General features: G+C 41.8%; 1 protein-coding gene across 7 annotated transcripts in view; it reads right to left on the bottom strand.

Annotated features, from left to right (window-relative positions):
• Positions 1-20,548, bottom strand: part of LOC137651552 (solute carrier family 22 member 15-like) — a 221,822-nt gene that overhangs the window by 41,014 nt on the left and 160,260 nt on the right. The gene's annotated exons all lie outside the window — the stretch shown is intronic.

Below are 20,548 nucleotides of genomic sequence, written 5' to 3'. Positions count from 1 at the left end.
CTAAGTGGTAGAGGAAAGTCGTGAGTTTTAAGCAAAAGGTAGAGATATAAGGTAGTACTTAATAAGTGCAAGGAAGGGATGTCTTGCCCAGCTTCCTTAGAAGTAGGGGCCATGGGGGAATCCCAGGTGGCCACTCCTGTGGTAGTAAAGCTACTATATAAACCCAGAACTTTGGAGAGTTAAGGTAGAAGATTTTCGTACAGTGATCCACTGAAAATTCCTCTTCTACCAAGCCCTTGTGGACAGAACCGAAGCCAAAGACAATGGCCATATCTCTTAAGCTGAATGAAGGAAAGGGTTTCAGCCCTTCCTTAAAAAGAAGGCTTCCTTTCATAAATGTGCAGCCTATAAGATCCATCAGTAGGCTTTAAAATGATCCAGCTCCTGTTTCCCATTGCAAGCTGAACCCTACACCGAGGTTTCACCAAGAGGAACAAGGACAGCAATGCTATCCCACCCAAGGTGCAGTCCTATTTCTGGGCCAGTCAAACCTTGGCCTTTGAGCAAGATATCATCCAAGGGAAACAGAGGAGCTGGTAAATTTCCTAAAGGCAGAGGATCTTGACCAACATGTGGCTAACATACAACAAGCAGCTGAGATTAACATGTTTTTGTTTTTCCTCTTTAGAAGACATAACTAAGGACTGCAAATTAAATGAAACACATAAATGAAGTAATATAATTAAGGAATGTAAAATTAAACTCACCAAAACAAAGATTACTTCAAGCATGAATCATATCAAAACAAACGGAATATAGTGCCAGAAAATACTAGCAAGTAATCTAAGAGCTACTACTACTACTATCCTTGCTATCATAATTAATTAGAATAGTAAAATAATGTATACAAGAATTCATTAATTTATTTATTAATGAATAAGTAAACAAATATAAATATTGCACATATCCCTGCATAAAACGACCTTTAGATTGGACAACGTAAAAAAAATGAAGGCAAATTTTAATTTACCTTATATCTGCAGTATAAAATGATTGCTAAATCATGATACCATTTGTGTAGGCCTAAAGCTAGGTTTTGGTTATGTAAAGATGTTGAAAACTAGTATAACTAAGCCTATAAGCTAGGTTTTGGTTATGTAAAGATGTTGAAAACTAGTATAACTAAGCCTATAAGCTAGGTTTTGGTTATGTAAAGATGTTGAAAACTAGTACTGTATAACTGAGTAAAAACCTTCCCGAGAGGAAAAACCACTGTCAACGATCCGGAACTAAAGACCAAAACGACATCGGCGAGTCTGATTTCAACTAAAAACTTACTGTCTCTGGGCTAGGCTAATCGAAACTGACACGCACCCATAAAGACATAAATTACAAAAATGCAATGTAAATGCAAACTAAAAATAGAGCCCATAGCATCGCAATGCTAAAAAACTACTAGCTAACGTGAAACTTGAATTAAAAGGGCGATCAGGTACGAAACCCAACGCCGAGGCTAGCTGAACTTGAAGCGCTCAGGCTTCCTTGATCAAAAAAGCTAAATAATTATTCCCCATAGGGATCCAAATCATTTACAGCTAAAACAAACTGCAAAGAGTGGTAGGAACTCAACTTTGACGAAGAAGAGGAAGCCATCATATGAGGAAAATCTTCAATATAAGCTGAAAAAGAGCGCACAACTAAAAATAGAACAGTAGCATGAAGCTGCGATCAAAGGAATAAAGTATCAGGGTCGTATGGGAGTACCGAAAGGTGATAGGATATGTAACGGCTCCTCACTTATCCTTCCCCTTAGAGGATTAGACTGGGTAAGGTCTATTGGGGGTGCAGATATCTATGGTTATCTTAGGATACGTCCCTGATTATACACAATATCTACGGATAGTCATTCCAGGGGTTAGAACCCCGTAATACCTGACAGTAATTCTCTTGAAATATCACTCGCAGAAATATTATACAGTAGGAAGCAGCCGAAGGGAACTTCCATCAAGACAACATGAAGACAACATGGCCATTTCACCCAAAAATAACATATTTGGAAATAATTTGTATTTTTCCAAACATACAAACCTGGAGCTATTTATAGGGTATTTCTTTCGGCAACGCTGAAAACCAGCCACAACAATTTTAGTGAGGGATAATTACTCCATCCGCTAGTTAGCGGGAGGGGATTGGGGTAGACTGGCTACCCAGCTCACTCACACCTGTCGGTTGAGTAACCACTTTTGCTTTCTGGCAGGACTTCTAGGGGGGCAGGGTGGCGGGCCAATTTGTATAAATAGCTCCAGTTTTGTATGTTAGGAAAACAAATTATTTCCAAATTTTTTATTTGTTCCGACACAGATACAAACCTTTCGCTATTTACAGGGTGACTTGCTCTTAGGAGGGAGGAAGTTCTACCAACTGACCTTGGTCATGACACGGGTTCCCTCTAATTGATCTTTGATCTAATTACGTAGTAGGAACCCTACCCTCGCTAAAATCAAAGTAGTTATAAGGTAACTTAATGATAGCGGCCTGCAGAAGCTTGTGTGAGAGACTCGTGGCTTGTCTTTACGTAGGAACTCGAAGATAAGCATGAGTTCTAAGACATATCCAATACCCTCTCTCACGAGGTATTGGTGACGTAACAAAGTATTTATTCATACTCACGATGCACAAGGGAAATTAATCTTACCTGCAGATAAGTGTGGTCAGCTATGCTTCGGTCTTACAGAGCTGTTTCCCCAGGGGGAGAGAAGGTGAAAGAAAGAAGGGAGCCAGACATTCTTTTCATTCACCCCAGATTAACCCGGGTAACCTCAGCCCTTAACCCTCTGCTACTTGTCCATCAAGGAGCCTGAGGCATTAGATCACTTGTTGTGAGGCCACCACAGGACCAATGGAAAAGGTTTCCATGCTCCTGTGGGTTACGTCTTTCAGGTAGTGGGCTGTGAAGGTCTTCTGACGCTTCCACACGCCTGCTTCCAATACTTGTAGCACAAAAAAATTCTTCTTGAACGCCAGAGACGTTGCAATGCCTCTGATGTCATGAGCTCTGGGTCGGTTGGACAGAGGAGGGTCTGGATATAGAGCGTATTCGATTACTTTCCTTATCCAGGAGGAAATAGCATTCCTCGTGACCCTCCTCTTGACCTTCCCTGTGCTGACAAAAAGTGCTTGAACACAGGGGCGAGCTTTTTCTGTTCTTTTTATGTAACACCTCAGACTCCTTACTGGACATAATAACAGTTGGTCTGGATCTTCGGTTAGAGAACGAAGACTCTATCCGAAATGGGCCGAACCTGGAGTCCGGCACTCCCGGATTTTGAGTCTCAGGTATAAATTCAGGGACGTAGTTGAGGATTACTTCCCCCCATCTCCTAGAGTGGGAGACATCAGCAGATAGACCATGAAGTTCGGTGACTCTCTTGGCCGAAGCCAGAGTGAGCAGGAACACCGTCTTCAACGTGAGGTGGCGATTGGAGGCCTGGCGTAGTGGTTCATATGGGAAGCCCTTCAGAGACCTGAGGACCCGAACCACGTTCCAAGGGGGAGGTTTTAGCTCTGCCTGGGGATAGGTAATCTCGTAACTACGTATGAGCAAAGAAAGTTCCGAGGAGGAAATATCGACCCCTTTCAGTCTAAAGGCGAGACTCGAGGCTGAGCGGTAGCTTTTGACTGCTGAGACCGAGAGAAGCATTTCTTCCCGAAGGTATAAAAGAAACTCCGCTATAGTTGGAACAGAGGCATCGAGGGGAGATATACCCCTTCTACGACACCAACCACAGAAAACTGACCACTTCGCCTGGTAGACTGCCTTTGCAGATCTCCTGAGGTGTCCAGCCATTCTTTTCGCAACAGGTTGTGAAAAGCCTCTCTGTATGAAGAGGTGCTGGATAGTCTCCAGGCGTGAAGTCGAAGCGAAGCTACGGCTTTGTGGAAGATGTTGGCATGTGGTTGTTTGAGGAGGTCGTGCTGTGGAGGGAGCTCCCTCGGGATCTCCGTGAGGAGATGCAGAAGGTCTGGGAACCATTCTGTGTGATACCATAGCGGAGATATGAGGGTCATTTGCAAGATGTTGCTTGCTCGTACCTGGTTGAGGACTTTTCTCATCACACAGAACGGGGGAAACACGTAAGCGTCCAGGTTTATCCACCGTTGTTGGAAAGCATCTTGCCAAAGAGCTTTGGGAACCGGAACTGGGGAGCAGTACAACGGGAGCCTGAAATTCAGGGCCGTTGCGAACAGATTCACAGTTGGGGAACCCCACAAAGTTAGGACTTTGTTGGCTATCAGAGGATTCAAAGACCACTCGGTGCCAACTATCTGAGTTGCTCTGCTCAGCTTGTCCGCTAGCACATTCCGCTTGCCCGGAATGAAGCGAGTTGATAGTCACCCAATTGTCCTCTGCCCATCCGAGTATCTCTACTGCAAGGTGGCACAGCTGCTGCGAAAAAACCACCACCCTGTTTGCTTAGATAAGCTACTACCGTGGTGTTGTCGCTCATCAACACCAGGGAGTGCCCCGCCAGGACCTGGTGGAACTATTTGAGGGCCAGAAAGGCTGCCATCATCTCTAAGAGATTTATGTGCTGGTACCTTTCTGATTTGAACCATTGGCTGGAGATGTAATGGTGCAACACCTGAGCCCCCCACCCTTCTTTTGATGCATCCAAAAAAAGCATCAATTCCGGGGGAGAGACGATTAGATTGACCCCTTTGCAGAGGTTCGGCTCCGCCAGCCAACACCTGAGGTCCGACTCTTCCTCTAGCCCTATGCGGACTAAGTGATCCCGGGAATCGGAGTGTTGGTTCCACTGGGATTTTAGTTACCACTGGAGGGATCTCATCCTGAGGCGACTGTTGGGGACCAGTCGGGTTCGGGTCAGGGAAGAGAGGTGACCGAGAAGGCGAAGCCAATACAGCGCCGAGAGCTCTTCCCGACTGAGGAAGACCTGTGCTGTTTCCCTCAGTCTCTGGATACTTTCGTCTGATGGGAACGCTTCGTGCCTTAGGGTGTCTAATCGCATGCCTAGGTATACCAGTTCTTGAGAGGGGAGCAGATGAGACTTCTCGAGGTTTACCACGATCCCCAGATCCTGGCAAAACCTTAGAAGCTCGTCTCGGTGGCGGAGAATACTAGGGCGAATACTCTCGTGAATACCTGGGGTGCTGTGGAAAGACCGAAATACAGTACCCAGAACTGGTAATGCTTCCGATTGAACATGAATCTCAGATACTTCCTGGAAGACGGATATATGATCTGGGCTCGGTCACGCAGGCGACTGTTGTATCTGTTGGGGCCTAAGAGGCTTGAGAGACTGATTGTGAGTGTCAAGGTGGTTACGCGCTCACGCGGTGAACTGTTGGTAGGCGGAAGGGTGCTCGTGCGCGTGCCTTTCCTGATTGCGCGCAGTAGGTTGTTCGTGCGCATGGCGCGCAGTAGGTTGTTCGCGCGCACGGCGCGCAACAGGTTGTTTGTGCGCATGGCAAGCAACAGGTTGTTCGTGCGCATGGCAAGCAACAAGATGTTCGCACATATGCCTCGCCATAGGTTGAACCTGCGTGCCATGTTCGCCATTTTGTTTGCGCGCGCGCCAAATCGGTCGTGTGCGCCAAATCGGTCGTGCGCGCCAAATCGGTCATCCGCCCCAATCCGGTCGTGCGCGCCAACTTGGTCATGCGCGCGCGAGCTCTCAGGGTGGTGAGAGAACTCACTGCTACGCTCACTCGAAGGTTCACGATAGCTTGTGTTGTGGGAGTGCGAACGATCAACACAACGAGAGTTCGAAAACTCCGTCGTAAAAAAGAATGACCATGGTCACGAGAACCCGGAAGTTCAGCGTGGACTGTGTTGCGCGAACCCGAAGGATCAACACAACGAGAAACCGAAGTTTCTCTGACACGAGACCTCAGAGGGTCAACGTGACTAAGGGTACGAGAGACCAAAGGCCCAACGTAGCCTGTGTTGCGAGACTCCGAAGGATCAGTGCAACGAGAAATCGAAGTTTTACAGTCACGAAACCCCGAAGTGTTAGATGACTAAGGTTACGAGAGCCCAAGGGTTCAGCTTAACTCAGGTTATGAGACCACGAAGGTTACGAGACCTGGAAGGGTCAGCGTGACTAATGGCATGAGAACCTGGAGGTTCAATGTTACCATCGTTACGAGAGCCCGAGGGTTCAGCGTAACAGAAACCCAAAGGTTTCAAGCTGCAAGAGCCCGAAGGTTCAGCGTGACGGAGTCCCGAAGAACTCCTGCTGTCACGAGAACCCGCAGGATCAACATGACGAGAGCCCGAAGGCTCATGATCAGGCCAGCCCAAAGGGTGATCGTCACGAAGTCAGTCAACGTGAAGAGAGCCAGCAGGTTCAAAAAGATGTCTCCTCACAGCCCGAGGAGGAGAACTTCCGGGGTGGAGGGGGGTTACCCACCCCTCCACTCTACGAACCTCCGGAGAGGAATCTTCAACAGACTCCGCCCGAGGGGGAGACTGATCGAGGTCTACAGATAATTCCTCCGCAGGAGAGGAGAGTTCACCCGAAGGAGAACTACGCTTATAACAAGGTTCTCGTTCCGCCCTGGAGGAGAACCAAAAGCGTAAGGAGATTGCCGATGTAAAGAAGCAATCTTCTCTCGCGAAAAAGGGATATGTTCCCCCGAAGGAGAAGCTTGCCTTGGAGAGAGCTCTGCCACCACCCCTGGTGGGTTAGCTGACTCCTCGGCATCGAAACCAGCCTCTCGGCCTGACCGACGGGCAACAGCGTCTGCGCCCACAAGAGGAGGATCAACTTCCGCAGAGGAAGGAGATGACCACCTTCTCTCTGCTCCCCTTCGGAGGTGTTCGAGGAGAACTTCTTTCAAAGGGGGACCATCGACATCCAGCGATGGGCACAAAGACACAAGGTCTGGAAAGGAACAGGCGCTCCCTGGGGGAAGGGAAGGAGCCGACACCTTCACCTATCCCACACAGTTGACCTGGAGTCACAATCCCTGCGCCACTGCTCGGTCGTGCCCCGGAAGGGCCTGGTCGAGAATTAGCTTCGGGCAGAGATTTGGGCGTAGAGGAAGCAGAGGCCTGCGATTTCTTCGATTTCAAGGAAGACCCTGAAAGCTTAGATCCGCCCTTAGACTTCTTCCTCTTCTTACGTGCAAACCTCTCCCACTGGGAGGCAGGCCACTCCCTACACTCAGAACAGGTGTTGTCCTGCGAACACTGACGTCCCCGGCAAGCCGGGCATAAAAGGTGAGGGTCCGTCTCCACGGATGGCATGAAGGTACCGCAGCGGCGGCCCTCAATACCTGGACATGTCCGCATAGCAGGACAATAATGATACACACAAAAGAAAAAAGAAAAGTAATAAAGTCAAGGCAGTTTGTTTCAACGGGAGCCAAAAGTAAAAGTGGTTACTCAACCGACAGGTGTGAGTGAGAGGGGTAGCCAATCTACCCCAACCCCTTCCGCTAACTAGCGGATGGGGTAATTATCCCTCACTAAAATTGTCTTGGCTGGTTTTCAGCGTTGCCGAAAGTAATACCCTATAAATAGTGAAAAGTTTGTATCTGTGTCGGAACAAATGGATGTTTCCTACGTCAAAATCCCTTTATTACAAATCTTGTTTTACTTTATCTATAAATAGCGAAAAGTTTGTATCTGTGTCGGAACAAATGGATGTTTCCTACGTCAAAATCCCTTTATTACAAATCTTGTTTTACTTTATCTATGATTAAAAATTCAAAATTAACAAAATAAAACTGATTCTATACCATATTTTCCCTACAGATGATGCCCAAAACGTAAATAATTTTGTTTGTTTATGTTTCATCCCCAATCACAATGTATGAGCTAACGAATGCCTTTGCACATCCAAGTGATAACTAACGATACTTATAGTTTTTAGTAAGCTGTATAAAAACTGTTAATAATAAGATTTTTTAATATGTTTTGAAATTATATTAAGAATACAGTATTTTTTATTTATATATGCGCATATCCTCGATAGGGGAGCTTGAATCAGCCAACTATGTTCAAATATTCTCAAGTGGGCTCAAATATATAATTTATATACTTATTTGAAACATCTCATAATAAATATTGCATAATTATCAATAATGTAAGTTGTAAATTACCATAGTTTACTTAGTTTACTAAAAGCTAATAGTGTCATTAGTTATCGATTCAAGGTGTAAATGTGTTCATTCATTGTGGTTTTCCTTATGTAAGAAAACATACGGAAATGGCTTTATTTCTTTTACTTTGAATTTATATGGCTACAGTAAGTAAAACATTTGTAATGACTACTTATTCATATGTGCACATATCCTTGAGAGTGATTGCTTGAAATCAGTTGATGAAAAGATCAGCTTAGTGTGTTCACATGTTCTCAGATGGCCTCACATAGAAAAAAGTTGATTCTATTGATATAAAAGTATTCCTTGAATAGGCTATTTATTATGTACAATTATTTTATTACCTCTATATAAATAAATATAGAGTTAATAAATATAAATATCTCGGAACTATTTACAGTGCTTCTTATGGTGACCTTTGAGAACCAAATACTAATCTAGACAGTAGTTATGTAAATTTAGTCCACTATATTTGAAATCCGTTGTAACAGTGTCCATTGTTGCATGGTTCTACTGTATCATCAGGCCAGGACCCTGGAACTCAACTCCTTTGTAAGCAAGATGCCGAAGAACAGTGACATAAAAAGGTGCAGGTTTTTAAAATTCCAGGGTACACAATTCAGCATACCGAAGAAAGATTCTCCAGAGAGAAGAATGATTCTTAACTTGTCTCACCTCAACAAACAAATCAGGTACGATCCATTTGAAATGACGACTGTTCTGCATGACTATGAATTACTACTCCATGGGGCTTAGACCTGTACTATACAGTGATACCTCTCGATACAAAAACTTCTGCACACGATATTCTCATGCTGCAAAACGAGATGCGAAGATATTTTCAACTCATATTGCAAAAAATGTTTCATGCTACAAAACGAGGTACCGTACAAGATTCCCCTGACCCCCGGGACTAATTTTAAAATTTGTGTAACAACCAGCCGTAAACTCGCCACCATCCTCACATGATCCCATTGGTTATCTCTCTACTCTGATGCTAGTTACTGCCATACAATCCAGCTCTGTTATTGGTTGGCATCTATCCCATGATGCATTTACGGCAGTGCTATTGATAACACTGAATTCGTGTTTGTGATTTCTCTTTCATGCTTTTAGCTCTGAACTGTATCGTGTTGCTCTATTCATCTCAAACGTTATTAGCCATGAGTCCCAAGAAAGTTGCTGGTGTGCAGGGAAAAGAGAAGTGGATGTTTTCTATGGAGACAAAGCCCGAGATAATCAAGAAGTACAAGGCTGGCCTGTAGTTAAAGAGCGATTGCTAAGGAATTTGGCAAAATTCGTCTATGATAAGGACATCCTTAAACAGAAGGAAGCCATCAAAGCAGCAACACACTTAAGGGGCTGTTTTCTCCAGGAAGAGGAGCCCTGTCCATGATGAAATGGAGAAACTGTTGCTTAATCAGAATAGAGGCAAGGAAATTGCTGGAGATACGATCACTGAGATGATAATCTGCCAGAAGGCCAAGGCCATTTTCGGTGATCTTGAACATGCTCAGGCCAAAGACAACGTAGGAGAAGGGACATTGAAGCAAGCACCCCTGGAGTTTAAGCTTTTCTGGGGGGGTGGTTTGAAAAATTCAAGAGACGGTAATGTGCTCATTCGGTGATGTGGCATGAGGAGACTGCCAGCTCGAACACGAAAGAGGCCGAAGCTTTTGTTACACTGTTCGATGAGGTGACTTTCTAAGAAGGGTATAGTCCCCAGCAAGTCTTCAACTTTGACAAAACCAGGCTTTTTTGGAAGAAAATGCCTTGTTGGATGTACATAGGCTTATAATATCCGGGCATAAGCCTATGAATGACAGGCTTACCCTTGCACTCTGTGCAAATGCCAGAGGGGATTGTAAGGTGAAGCCCGTGCTGGTGTTTCACTGCCAGACTCCTTGAAGGCTCGCAAAGTGATTAAGGAGAAGCTTGCGATGTTGTGGAGGGCTAATGCAAAATCCTGGATAACAAGAACCTTGTCCACCGAGTGGGTAAACCTGTTTCAGCCCAACTGTGAAAAAATATTTGGAAGAGAAGCGTCTTCCTGTTGGTGTTGGATAATGACCCTGGTACCCTCCTGGCCTCGAGGAAGAGATTGAAGCTGATTTTTCATCCATCAAGGTTCTCTATCTTCCACCTAACACCACCCCTCTCCTCCAGCCCATGACCAATAAGTGATTTAATTCTTTAAGAAGCTCTATAAGAAAAATCTCTTAAGAGACATTTCAAAATCACTGATAGCACAAGCCTCACCCTGTGGGAATTTTGGAAGGATCATTTCGATGTTGTTATATGCCTCAGACTTATTGATAAAATCTTGGCGGTACGTTTCGAGGCACACCTTGAACTCTTCGTGGAAGAAGCTGTGGCCTGATGCCGTCTCCGCACAAGATTTCCAGGGCTTCCATGTAAGCTAAGCTGAAACCAATGCCAAAAAAGTTGACGATCCTGAAACCTATGCTCAAGCTGAGATTGCCGAGGTCGTTAGACTCAGGATGGTCCATGGGTCTGGAAGTCGATGAGGACGACATTAATGAGCTTCTCGAGGAGCACCAAGAGGAACTTATGACAGACGACCAGGAGAGATTGGAGGCCATCCAACTGAACGTCACTCAGGAACAGCTTTCTAGCGGCAAGGAGGATGATCCACTGACAACGGCAGAAATTAAAGCATGTTTAATAGCCTACCATACAAGGGCGGCTCTTTTATGAGAGAGAGAGAGAGAGAGAGAGAGAGAGAGAGAGAGAGAGAGAGAGGTTCACACGGGCCATCTTCTTGAGCAGGTTAATGACATTTGCACGAGTCATTTCAGAACATTTTAAGAAGCAGGCAGAAACAAGCTTCCTTTGGATAGTTAGTAGGTTGGCCAGGGCACCAGCCACCTGTTGAGATACTACTGCTATATAGTTTATTGGATCCTTTGACTAGCCAGATAGTATACATTGGATCCCTCTCTCTGGTTACGGCTCATTTTCATTTGCCTACATATAAACTGAATAGTCTGGCCTATTCTTTACACATTCTCTTCCTTTCTCATACACCTGACAACTCTGAGATTACTATAATTCTTCTTACCTTAGTGGCTAATCACTGTACTGTAATTGTTCAGTGGCTACTTTCCTCATGGTAAGGTAGAAGAGACTCTTTAGCTATGGTAAGCAGCCCTTCTAGAAGGACAATCCAAAATCAAATGAGTTTTCTCTAGTCTTGGGTAGTGCCATAGCCTCTGTACCATAGGCTTCCACTGTCTTAAGTTAGAGATCTGTTGCTTGAGGGTACACTCGAGCACACTATTCTTTTTTTCCCTCTTATATTTACTGATTGGTGGGTTGGGCAGGCTTAATGGAAGGTCCAATGGATGCCTGGTGGTTTATCAAGAGAATTTATTTTCCTTATCTGTTTCTTTTTCTTTTCAAAACCATCCTTACTGTCCTCCCTCCATTTAAAATGGCTGTCCTAGAGGGTATTTAGCCTTGCATGTTGTATAGGCTCTGCCATGTTTGACCAGTTTTTCCAAAATATTTTCTATAGTCTAAGGGTTTGATCAATCACTTTATTTATATTTCCTTAAAACATATTGTTTTTGTTATCATCCTTCTTAATTTAGTTGTTAAGTTTGATGTATCTTTTTATTACCATTAATTCTTACGCTGTCTGGAGACACTGAGCAAAATCCGGGACCAGTGCGTCCTAAGTTTTCGTTAATATTGTGTACTGTATTGCAACATTCGTGGTCTTTATGCAAATATTCAAGACCTTACAGTTGCATCCAGACAGTATGATTATCTTTTGTGCTCAGAAACTTTGGTTTCTACCATGAGGTATTCACATGAAATCCTTATAACTGGTTTTAAGCAAATAATTTTGAAATAGGATGCCTTTCCTAGGGCCAAGGGAATGGCGGTGTATATTAGGACAGAGTACCCTGCTTCTCAAAGGTCCTGCTGTGAATGTGGATGTCATGAGATTCGGGTAATAAAAGTTTGTGGCAGGCATAACTTCTATTTGTGTTTGATCTACTGAAATCCAGACATGGATGATTCTACCTTTGATTGTCTTCTTGCCATTATAGCTAAGATACAAGATGATGATAGAAAGGCCTCTTTTGTCTTTGTTGGTGATTTCAATGCTCACTATAGGAAGTGGTTAAATTCTGTTTCTCCTACCAATCACCATGGCTTAAGAGATTTAGGCTTTGCCACTGAATCAGGCTGTGAGCAAATCATAAGTGAAGCTACCCAGGGGTCTGGTAACTGCTTGGACCACACATACACCGACTCCCCTGGCGTTATAACAAGTAAGGTTGGTTCTCCAGTTGGGATATCTGATCAGGCCTTGATTTCATTAGTAGTGAAGACTGAGCAACCTGTCCCTAATGTATCATAACCACGTTAGATTTATATGAAATCTCAAGCCTACTGGAATGGGATTTTGAGTGATCTTTGGGCTTGAATTGGGCGCAAATGTAGTGTTGATCCTGTTGTCCCTTTGAATGAGAATCTAGTCAACATAATTGATGGGCGTATCCCTTCTTGTGTGCCAAGATACCAAGTGAAGGACAAGCCCTAGTTCAATGATGATTATAGACGTGCTTATTTGGAGAAGCAGGAGTCCTATCATCTTTGGAAGGGTAACTGATCAGATATGACTCGGAATAATTATAATAAGAGCTATTACTCAGAGAGTTTATGCTTTAACTGAAAAGGAATATAATTTAACCATAAAAGAAACCCTTTTTAGTACAACCCAGGAACATATATGGTAGACTAACCTTGAATCTGCACTCTTTTGTGTAGATGCAACAGTTCCTCCTTTACTTCAATCAGATGGCTCTGTCACTCACTATCCAATGGAAAAGGCAACCTTTTTGGGTGATGTGTTTGACAGTAAACAGAGTAATGAAAAACTTGATCTTCAGCACTCTTGTTTTCCCGAGGCTAGCCTATGTAGTTTAGCTTTACAATCTCCTGAAACTAAGCCTATGTTGATGGACCTTGATGCTTATGGAGGTGTAGACCCAAATAGTATTTTTCCTATGTATTTTATAAAGACTGCAGATTTCTTACCTCTAAAGTTATCTTATTTTGTGCAAGTTAGCAAGAAGAGGAGCTTTTAGCACTTGTTAGAAAATAGGTAATGTTACTCCACTACGTAAATGTGTTTGTGGTAACTCAAGTTCAACTGATTACCACCCAACTTCCATAACTCCCATATTATCTAAAGTTTTTGAACGTCTAAATAGGTTTGCTGAAGGTAATCATCTGGTCCCTAGTTTGCAATTTGGTTTTTGTAAAGGCCTTGGAGCTTGAGATGCACTTCTTACAATCTCCAATGTTGTACAGAAATCCCTTGATTGTGGTCAGGAATTTCGTATGATTGGCCTTGACTTTAGTGCTGCCTTTGATCGTGTTGATCATGAGGCCCTTGTTTTCAAACTCAAACAGTTGGGAATGGGTGGGTTGTTTCTTAGCATCATTGTTGTGGGTGGGTTGTTTCTTAGCATCATTGTTGTGGGTGGGTTGTTTCTTAGCATCATTGTTGAATTTATAAGTAATAAATTGCTAAGAGTTGTTGTTGATGGGCACCAGAGTGAGTATAGGAATGTGATATCTGGTGTTCCTTAAGGTAGTGTTATTGGCCCATTATTTTCTATACTATATACACGATATACGGTTTGCCCTAGAAAACAAGCTTGTTGCATTTGCAGATGAGGCTACTCTGTTTGCATAAATTCCATCTCCTAAATGTAGATCTGTGGTTGCTGAATCCCTTAATAGAGATCTAGCTAAAATTAGTGCATGGTGCAAATTATGGACCATGAAGTTGAATCCTAACAAAACTTAAAGTATGATTGTAAGTAGATAAAGGACAGTGGTTCCTCAACATCCAGATCTCAGCATTGATAAGGTTTCTTTAACTCAGTATAACTCTTTTTAAAATTTTATGTGATTGTTGACAGTAAATATACTTTTGAGAAACATATTAGGTCTGTGTCTTCTTCAATTGCACAAAAAACTGGCTTATTGGTTAAAGTCTTTCAAGATTTTTGGTGATCAATCTATTCTGAAGAAGTGTTTTAATTCTTTCATTCTACCTTGTTTCAAGCATTGTTCTCCTGTCTGGTCTTCAGCTGCTGATTCTCATCTTAATTTGTTGGAAAAGAACTTACAGTCTATTAAATTAATTATTCCTGATCTATATATTATCTCAGGCACCGTCGTTCAATTAGCTCGTTATGCATGTTGCATAAGATTTTTCATAATTCTGATCATTCTTTACATTCAGATCTTCCCGGTCAGTTCCATCCTGTTCGCAATGCTAGGGATGTAGTTACGGAAATTCTAATAGTCAGGCCTTCTCCATAATGAGACTCAATACTACAGAGTATTCTAAGAAGTTTTATTCCAACTGTTACCAAGTTGTGGAATGATCTTCCTAATTGGGTAGTTGAATCAGTAGAACCTCAAAAGTTCAAACTTGGAGAAAATGTTTTTATGTTGAACAGGCTGACATAAGTCTTTTTATAGTTTAAGTATGAAGTATCAGTTTTGATGATGTTACTGTTTTTAAAATATTTTATTAATTGTTAATTATTTCTCATATCTTTTATTCATTTCCTTCCTTCACTGGGCTATTTTTCCCTGTTTGAGTCCTTGGGCTTATAGCATCTCGCTTTTCCAACAGGGTTGTAGCTTGAGTAATAATAATAATAATAATAATAATAATAATAATAATAATAATAATAATAATAATGATAATAAAGAGGCCTTCGATACTAGTCGGCCAAGAGGAAACTGAAAGTGATAAAAAAAGGAAAAGTGGTAGTGATGTAGAAAATGATTAAATTTATAAAATACAAAATGAAGTAAAAAAAATATAAAATTAGAAAAAGGCAAACAAAAAAGAAAAAAGAAATCTAATTATGTTTATTGTAAAATTGTGTTAATATTTTCTGCCATTTATTAATGTTTTTTGTAAAGTTAAATTGTTCAAGTTTTCTGCCACTGGTTAATGTTTTCTGCCATATGTCATCCTCCTCTGCTGCCTCACCACTTCACTCTCAGACATCGCCTCACTCCAAGGTAAGATTCCACATTTTTGTCAATGTCTTTTCCATTTATTGTTGCATTGTTGTACTGTCTGTTCTAATCATACATTTAATCTACAGGTAATTAACGGTTATGTTATTACTGAATGATCCAAATGGTTGCGTTTCATTGTGTTTAGTGGTGTTTAGCCTTATAATGAAAATTTAATGTGTTTTTGTAGGGCTTGGAACAAATTAAGCCATTTACATATAAAAGGTGACTTACGATGAGAAAAAATCACGGCACGAAAGCCACTACAGAAGCAATTAATTTTGTGATGTGAGGCATTACTGTAGATCTAAAAGACAATTATAGGCAGGTCCTTAATATCCACTACTTTCAACCTTACCTAGGGTTCAGCTTTGGAGGGGAATAAACAGGTTCAACAGCCATGTCATTTATTCTCAACATTGCCCTTGCAGTTGCAGGGAGTTTAGATCATAGCTTATTTAGACGATTGGCTGATTTGGATGGAGACAAAAGAATTATGCTCCACTTACACAAAACAGGTTTTGCAGGTTTGTCAGGCTTAATTCCAAGTGGGATATTTCAGTGGTTAGATCTCCAATGGAATATGGTGAATGCCACACTAAGTCTGACAAAAGCAGTTCAGCAAAGAATTCATTGCAAGGTTTTTTCGAGCTGTTTCCCTTCCAGACGGCAAATGGAGAAGCTTTTGGGCCTTCAATTTGCCTCAAAAGTCAACCCAGTGATAAAAAACATATTGAAAGACCTCAATCAGGTGTGGAGAAAGGCAGTTCGGAAGGGGTTTCGGGACTGTTGGGCTCAGTTGTCCGGTCAATGCAGGCTATGGATAATACCAAATTCCTTTCTTGGCCATGTCGGTCCCATTGGTCCCTTCCTTGATTACCATGATCCTTCATAGAGATGCATCACAGTCAAGTTGGGGAGCTCATTCAGAGCAGACCTTATTGTTTGGAGATACAATTGTTCTTGGCGCGCAGCAGTCGACGCATTATGATACTTGAATAGACAGATACAGGTAAGCTACCAACAATACTAAACACTATTCTATCTTATGAAAACAGCATTTCATATAATGTATTGGAACTGATGGTGGCCTTCCTGATGTTACGGAGAATTGGTTCATGAAGGAACTTCCATATAAACATCATCAATAACCAGGTAGCTGTGTGTTGCCTCAGGAGGGGAGGACCCTGCTTGAGAACTCTCAATGCAGTGACTCTTCCCACTATGAAGTTCCTTTAGGAGAAATGAGTTTCTTTTATCATTGCATCGGTCGGGTTCACTAAGGTAGTGGCGGACGCCCTATTCAGGCAGATGGTCCTACATAAGAAATGGACCGTGGACTTTAATCATTGCATCGGTCGGGTTCACTAATGTATTGGCAGATGGTCCTACATAAGAAATGGACCATAGACCAGAGTTCTTTTCAGGAGAACTAATAATAATTCTGGATCTCTACATAGACCTGTTTGCTATGAGAGAGAACAACAAAATTTCAATATACAGTACAGTATGTATGCTCCGAATATGGACTCTAAGCAGTGACAATTCTTTGTTTCCGACAAGTTTGATTTTGAAGGCTTTGAATACCCTTCTGAATTTTTTTAGGGACAGCTGAGCTAATAGCGCCAGATTGGCCCAACAGCCTGTGGTATCCACTGCTTCAGCATTTGCACCCAAGAAAGTAAGAAGGCTGATTACCTTCACTTCCTCCATTCAGACCCAGAACCTTCATGCTTGAATTTTCTCTCCGATATTTTCAAGAAAGATTTCTCAGCCCACAACTTGACTTATTTGATGATCTGCAAGAGATCTTCATCCAGTCTGGGTACATGACATGGATGGCTTTTTTAAGGACTTCTTAGCTTCTTCTCAAGTCCACCTCTTTGAGGAGAGGAGGCTCCAGCTATAAACTACATTGTCTTATAAATTCGCTTTAACCGAACCTCTCTAAAGCATGCCTTTGACAAGGATCTCAATTTGGACATGTTTCATAAGATCACCTAGTCTTTTGCTTTGCATAGACCATCTCCAACCACTTCTACGGTTATTTAGTCTCTGGATAGGGTTCTTGAGGTTTTGGTTAAATTAGATAATTCCTCTATCCTCCATAAAGAACTTTTACAAAAGCTATATTCTTGACAGCTTTAGCCTCAGGAGCAATAGTCAATGAACTGGTGGTTTTCCGGAGGGACTTAGAAATCATTACAATAATTGAAGGTCGTATTCTAATTCTGACCACAGGTCTCCGTTTTCTAGCCCAAACTCTTCAGAAACAAGATCCGCTTTATATCTCAGCTCTAGAAAGCTATATTACTAATAGTTTTAGCCTTACATCTTCCAAGATGAGATCCACTTGATATCTCTGCTCAAGAGTCAGGAGATAGCAACCTTTGTCCTGTGTAGACCATAAAATCATATTTACAGAGATCCACTTCTTCAAAAGGTAGTTTGTTTCAAAATACCCACAAGTCCCTTTCAAAAGGGGCTATCTTTCTTTTAATGACTGTTTTAATTAAAATAGCTGATCGTGTCTCCATCTCTAAAACCTACGAAGTGAGAAAAATTGCCTCTTCACTAGCGTTCTTTGTTAATATGCAATTTCAGGACATCCACAGTTTTACAGAATGGTATGAGCATAGGGCGTTTATTAAAACTACCCAAAACAAATCCAAGTATCATAACATCTGTGCATATTATTTGGCGTATTTGTGAACCTTAGAGGGGTAGTTCAGAGAGAAGGACCAAATTAATCAGTCTCTTCAGAGGCAAAATGATAGAATGTCAGGCAGCCAGTATTCTTCAGTCACCCTCATGAGGTAAGAGTCAGATTTGTTACCCTTTCTTCTTACACATAGGAACATGAGCATGCGTTATTGGTTTTTGCTTGATTGAAGATGATTGTCCGGGAATGGACACAAGTCTTCTTATTAACACTCAGGTACTGAATCTTTGGAGACCAGAAAGCAATTTAACCTTAAAAATGGAGTTTTGACATAGGAATAACTTATTTTTGGGGATGTGCTGTGTGGTTTCCTAGCCTAGTGCAGGGGAGTGGAACATTGTTGTGTGCCTTTGATTGAGAATTGTGGTTGAGGGTTTGTTGTGGTGTTGGTACACTGGCAGTCAATTGAGAGTGAGTGGATGGTTCCTTTCTATGATAATGCATATGATATTACTCATAGACACATTTTAGCTACTGAGGTGCTGTGGAAAGTTCAAATGAGCCTAAATTCGTGGGTTTCCTTTATAGACACTGAGTCTGTACTTTGCAAGTTGATAATACACTGGCCCTAGACCAGGAGAGACATATATCTTCGATATTGAAGTCATACTGGATTCCCTGTTCTAGCCTTACACAGTCAAGTTCTTGGAGACCACACACCACCTACCTAAAAATAAGTTTTTCCTTCATCATTTCAGTAGTCCTTTTATGCTGAAGCACTTCATTTTACAAATAAGTAGAACATGGATCCCAGGAAGTTACATTACATAATCTTAATGATAACAAGAGCAATCAGAGATTTTTGACCTCAGCAAAAGGTTAATGGAGTTGTCCATGGCCTAAGATTTATCTGTGGTGGAAATTTCAACAAAATCTGTTTATTAGCTTTGATGTTATCTTTAAAATGGTAAAAAATGCAAATCCAGATCTAGAATTGAGATCTGGATGTGGATCATCTCCAAAATTTAATGTGTTCATCCATGACCTAAGATCTACACAAGGTGAAAATTTCGTCAAAATCTGTAGAGTAGTTTTGACATAATCCTGTACAAAGACACAGACAAATAAATAAACTAAAACCCAAAAATATAATGGGGTTGTCCATGACCTAAGATCTATCTGTAGTGAAAATTTTGTCAAAATTCATCAAGTAGGTTTAACATTATCTTTAAAATGGAGAAAAATGCAAATCTGGATCCGGATCCAGATCATCCCCAAAATTTAATGGGTTTGTCCATGACCTAAATTTTATGTGGTGAAAATTTTGTCAAAATCCGTAGAGTTGTTTTGACACAATCCTGTACACAGACACACACAGACAAGTAAATACAGTAATACCTTGAGGGACGAGTTTAATCCGTTCTGGGACTGAGCTCGTATTTCAACTTCCTCGTATCTCAGATGAATTTTTCCCATATAAAATAACTGAAAACAAATTAATCTATTCTGACCTTCTAAAAAAAACCCCTAAAAACAGTATATTACAAAGGAAAAACCATGTTTTTAATTGTTGTAATCAACATCCTACGCTAACAAAATAACAAAGGCTAAGAACTGGTTATGAAATGTAACATTATTATGGAGTTCTTACCTTCGAGGAAGACGGTCGCGGCTAACGGCGGTGTGTGCGGGGGAGGAGGAGGAGGGAGAGAGGATGGGGAGGAGAGAGACTTGCCGGCAACACATTCGGTACGCAACACTTTTGTAACACTACGTAACATAACCTTAACTTGAAATTCAACTTAAATTAAATTCAACTTTAAATTTAATTTAAAATGAAATTAGCTTACTGTACACAAACTTAAAAATAAAATGTTAATCTCACTTTACACTAAACTTAATTCTAAATTTTGTTTTAATTTTAATTTTTTTTACTTTTCTTCTTCCAGCTTGGCTCTTTTTGCCTAGCTTTCACCTGCACTTTTTGATGACTTTTTAAAAGGAACCTATCTAGGGATGTTTTCTTTTGTCTCCCCTTCAATATGTTGCGAAAATGACGCACGCAAGTGTCGTCACACAAGGCTAACGCACGACCTCGCCAACTTGTCCGGGTGCCTCTTTTCCATAAAATTAGAAAACTTCTGCCAATTCGCTAACATGTCTTTGATTTCTGCCGTAGAAAGGCGGGCCTCGTCTTCCACCTCCTCCTTGCTACTAAGCTCCTGCAACACCTCTGATTGTTGCAACTTCTGAAGCTCGATCAATTCCTGTGTCGTTAACTCTTCCTGATGCTCCTCGACAAGGTCGTTCATGTATTCCTCGTCTACCTCGAGCCCCATGGACTTTCCAAGAGACACAATTTCATCCATCACAACAGGTTCGGGGTCATCAGGGTCTGTTGTATCGAACCCTTCAAAGTCCCTCTCAGCGACGGAAGCTGGCCACAATTTCTTCCACGCTGAATTAAGAGTTTGTCTTGTGACACCCTGCCATGCATCGTCTATAATTTTCAAACAATGCACGATGTTGAAATGTTCTTTCCAAAATTCCCGAATGGTGAGATTGGTGTTGTCTGTGATATCGAAGCACTTCTTGAACAAATGATTCGTGTACAGTTTCTTAAAGTTGGAAATAACTTGTTGGTCCATGGGCTGGAGGAGTGGCGTGGTGTTGGGCGGGAGATAAAGGACCTTGATGAACCTGAATTCATCAAGAATGTCCTCTTTGAGA

The sequence above is a fragment of the Palaemon carinicauda genome, chromosome 1 (assembly GCF_036898095.1).
Source record: "Palaemon carinicauda isolate YSFRI2023 chromosome 1, ASM3689809v2, whole genome shotgun sequence".
NCBI classification, from domain to species: Eukaryota; Metazoa; Arthropoda; class Malacostraca; order Decapoda; family Palaemonidae; genus Palaemon; species Palaemon carinicauda.
Note: the sequence above shows the minus strand (reverse complement) of the source record. Positions and strands in the feature narration are given on the sequence as shown.